The sequence below is a fragment of the Sapajus apella genome, unplaced genomic scaffold, assembly GCF_009761245.1.
Source record: "Sapajus apella isolate SASKATOON/1434 unplaced genomic scaffold, GSC_monkey_1.0 scaffold11, whole genome shotgun sequence".
NCBI lineage: Eukaryota > Metazoa > Chordata > Mammalia > Primates > Cebidae > Sapajus > Sapajus apella.
In genome coordinates, this window is record NW_022436951.1 from 22,640 (window position 1) to 27,253 (window position 4,614).

The following is a 4,614-nucleotide window of genomic DNA, read 5'->3' on the forward strand; positions in this document are numbered from 1 at the left end:
AAAAAAAAAAAAAAAAAAAAAAAAAAAAAAAAAAAAAAAGAAAAATGTTTTCCTACAATTTTTTTTAATGAATAACTTTTTAATAAAACTACCTCTATGCCAGGCACTGTTCTAAGTGCTATTCATGATTACTTATTTAATCTTCATAATCACCCTATGAGATGATTTGATTATGTTACTCTTCTTAATCCACATATCTGAGTTCAGGTTGCTGTAACAAAATAACAGACTGGCTAATTTATAAACAACAGAGGTCTATTGATCATTGTTCTGGAGGCTGGGAAGTCCAAGATCAATGCAACAGCAGATTCAGTGTCTAATGAGGGCTCACTGCCTCACCGTTGGCATCTTCTTTCTGTGTCCTCACATGGTGGAAAAGAGACACAAGCTCTTTCAGGCCTATTTTATACGGTCACTAATCCCATTTGGGAGGACAGAAACCTCGTGACTTCGTCAATTCCTGAAGTACCCACCTTTTTTTATTTTTATTTTTTATTGTACTTTAGGTTCTGGCTTACATGTGCAGATCATGCAGGTTTGTTGCATAGGTGCGTACATAACCAGGTGGTTTGCTGTCTCCATTCCCCCTTTATATCTGGCATTTCTCCCCAGGTTATGCCTCCCCACCCTGCTCAGCCTCCCCACTCCCTGCTGTCCCTCCCCTTGCCACCCCCCAACTGACCTCAGTGTGTGATGCTCCTCTCCCTGAGTCCACGTCTTCTCATTGTTCAACACCTGCCTGTGAGTGAGAACAGGTTGTGTTTGGTTTTCTGTTCTTGTGTCAGTTTGCTGAGAAAGATAGTTTCCAGATTCATCCAAGTCTCTACAAAGGACGCAACACATTGTTTTTTATGGCTGCATAGTATTCCATGGTGTATATGTGCCACATTGTCTTTGTCATCTACCATTGATGGGCATTTGGGTTGATTCCAGGTCTTTGCTATTGTACACAGTGCTGCGATGAACATGCGTGTTTTTATAATAGAATTATTTATAGTCCTTTGGATATATACCCAGCAATGGGATTGCTGAGTCAAATGGAATTTCTGTTTCTAGATCCTTGAGGAATTGCCACACTGTCTTCCACAATGGTTGAACTAATTTACACTCCCACCAACAGTGTAAGAGTGTTCCTATTTCTCCACATCCTCTCCAGCATCTGTTGTCTCCAGATTTTTAAATTACTGCCATTCTAACTGGGGTGAGATGATACCTCAATGCAGTTTTGATTTGCATTTTTCTAATGACCAGTGATGATGAGCATTTTATCATATGTTTGTTGGCCTCATATATGTCTTCTTTTGAGAAATACCTGTTCATATCCTTTGCCCACTTTTCAACAGGTTCTTTTGTTTGTTTTTCTTGTATATCTGTTTTAGTTCTTTGTAGATTCTGGATATTAGCCCTTTGTTAGATGGGTATATTGCAAAATTCTTTTCCCATTCTGTTGGTTGCTGGTTCACTCTAATGATTGTTTCTTTTGCTGTACAGAAGCTCTGAATTTTAATTAGATCCCATTTGTCTATCTTGGCTTTTGTTGCCATTGCTTTTGGTGCTTTAGTCATGATGTCCTTGCCTATTCCTATGTCCTGGATGGTTTTGCTTACGTTTTCTTCTAGAGTTTTTATGGTGTTAGGTTTTATGTTTAAATCTTTAATCCATCTGGAGTTAATTTTAGTGTAAGGTGTCAGGAAGGGGTCCAGTTTCTGCTTTCTTCACATGGCTAGCCAGTTTTCCCAACACCATTTATTAAACATGGAGTCCTTTCCCCATTGCTTCTTTTTGTCAGGTTTGTCAAAGATCAGGTGGTTGTAGATGTGTGGCATTGCCTCTGAGACCTCAGTTCTGATCCGTTGGTTTATATCTCTGTTTTGGTACCAGTACCATGCTGTTTTGATTACTGTAGCCTTGTGGCATAGTTTGAAGTCTGGCTTGATGCCTCTGGCTTTGTTCTTTTTGCTTAGGACTGTCTTGGCTATGCCAGCTCTCTTGTGGTTCCATATGAAATTTAAAGTGTTTTTTTTTTCAGTTCTGTGAAGAAGGTAATTGGTAGCTTGATGGGGATAGCATTGCATCTATAAATTACTTTGGGCAGTATGGTCATTTTCACAATATTGATTCTTTCTAACCATAAGCATGGAATGTTTTTTCCATCTGTCTGTGTCCTCTCTTTGAGCAGTGGTTTGTATTTCTCCTTGAAGAGGTCCTTCACATCCTTTGTTAGTTGTATTCCTAGGTATTTTATTCTCTTTGTAGCAATTGTGAATGGGAGTTTGCTCTTGATTCGGTCTCTGTTAGTCTGTTATTGGTGTATAGGAATGCTTGTGATTTCTGCACATTGATTTTGTATCCTGAGACTTTGCTGAAGTTGCTTATCAGTTTCAGGAGATTTTGGGCTGAGATGATGGGGTCTTCTAAATATACAGCCATGTCATCTGCAAATAGAGACAATTTGACTTCCTCTTTTCCTATTTGAATACCCTTTATTTCTTTTTCTTGCCTGATTGCTCTGGCTAGAACTCCCAGTACTATATTATATAGGAGTGGTGAGAGAGGGCATCCTTGTCTAGTGCCTGATTTCAAAGGGAATGCTTCCAGCTTTTGCCTGTTCAGTATGATATTGGCTGTGGGTTTGCCATAAACAGCTTTTATTATTTTATGATATGTTCCATTCAATGTATCATAAAATAATATACAGCTCTTCATGCTAAAAACTCTCAATAAACTAGGTTTATTGTTAAAGCCTCCCAGTATTATTGTGTGGGAGTCTAAATTTCCTTTTAGGATGTTAAGAACTTGCTTTATGTATCTGAGTGCTCCTGTGTTGGGTACATATATATTCAGGATAGTTAGGTCTTCTTGTTGGATTGATCATTTTACCATTGTGTAGTGCCCTTCTTTGTCTCTTTTGATCTTTGTTGGTTTGAAGTCCGTTTTATCAGAGACTAGGATTGCAACCCCTGCTTTTTTTTTGTTCTCTATTTGCTTGGTAAATCTTCTTCCATCCCTTTATTTTAAGTCTATGTGTGTCTTTGCACATGAGATGTGTTTCCTGAATACAGCACACTGATGAGTTTTGACTTTTTATCCAGTTTGCCTGTCTGTGTCTTTTGATCTGGGTGTTCAGACCATTTACATTCAATGTTACTATTGTTATGTGTGAATTTGATCCTGCCATTTTATTACTGGCTAGTTTTCTTGCCCACTGGTTGACTCAGCTTCTTCATCATGTTATTGGTCTTTGCCATTTGGTATGCTTTTGTAGTGGCTGGTACTTGTTCCTTTCCATGTTTAGTGTTTCTTTCAGGAGCTCTTGTAAGGCAGGTCTCGTGGTGAAGAAATCTCTCAGTAATTGCTCGTCCATAAAGGATTTTATTTCTCCTTCACTTATGAAGCTTAGTTTGGCTGGATATGAGATTCTGGGTTGAAAGTTCGTTTCTTTATGGATGTTGAATATTGGCCCCCACACTCTTCTGGTTTGTAGGGTTTCTGCAGAGAGATCCCCTGTGAGTCTGATTGGCTTCCCTTTGTGGGTAACCTGTCCTTTCTCTCTGGCTGCCCTTAGCATTTTTTCCTTCATTTCAACCCTGGTGAGTCTGACGATTATGGGCCTTGGGGTTGCTTTTCTTGAGGAATATCTTTGTGGAGTTCTCTGTATTTCTTGGATTTGAATGTTGGACTGCCTTGCTAGGCTGGGGAAGTTCTCCTGGATATCCTGGAGAGTGTTTTCCAGCTTGGATTCATTCTTCCCATCGTATTCAGGTACATTGATCAAGCATAGATTAGATCTTTTCATGTAATCCCATATTTCTTGGAGGCTTTGTTCATTTCTTTTCACTTTTTTTTCTTGTCTTACCTTCTCTTTTTATTTCATTGAGTTGGTCTTCAATCTCTGATATCCTTTCTTCTGCTTGATTGATTCGGCTATTAAAATGTGTGTTTGCTTTGCATAGTTTTCGTGCTGTGTTTTTCAGCTCCTCAAGTTGTTTATGTTTTTCACCAAGCTGGTTATTCTAGTTAGCATTTCATCTAAATCTTTTTTCAAGGTTTTTAGTTTCTTTGCATTTGGTTAGAACTTGTTCCTTTAGCTCAGAAAGTTTGTTATGACCCACCTTCTGAAGCCTGTTTCTGTCAATTCGTCTAACTCTTTCTCAGTTGTGTTGTGTTCCTGTGTTGGTGAGGAGTTGTGATCCTTGAAGGAGAAGAGGATTCTGGTCTTTGATTGTTTCATCTTTTTTGCACTGTTTTTTTCCCCCCATCTTCATGGATTTATCTAGCTCTGATCTCAGGGAGCTGCTTGATGAGGTCACTTGTCTGCCTGTCAAGGCCTACTGGGTTTCCAGGGACTCCTTCAGGTACCAGGTAGGCTTCCTGTGTCTTTTTTGTTTACACTGGGAGGTTAGGCTCGCCTCTTTAATGGTGGGCACCCCTCCTTCCGCTGACCTAGAGGCGCTGCTGGGCTGTCAAGGACACCATCCCGTTGCTACGGAGGCTTCTAGGGTTTTTTGTTAAAACATGAAGCCTAGTCCTGCCTCTTTAATGGCAGGTTGCTCTTTTCCTCCAAGGAGCTGGCTCATTCAGGGTTCAGCTCAGACTGAATTACTGGCTGTGGAA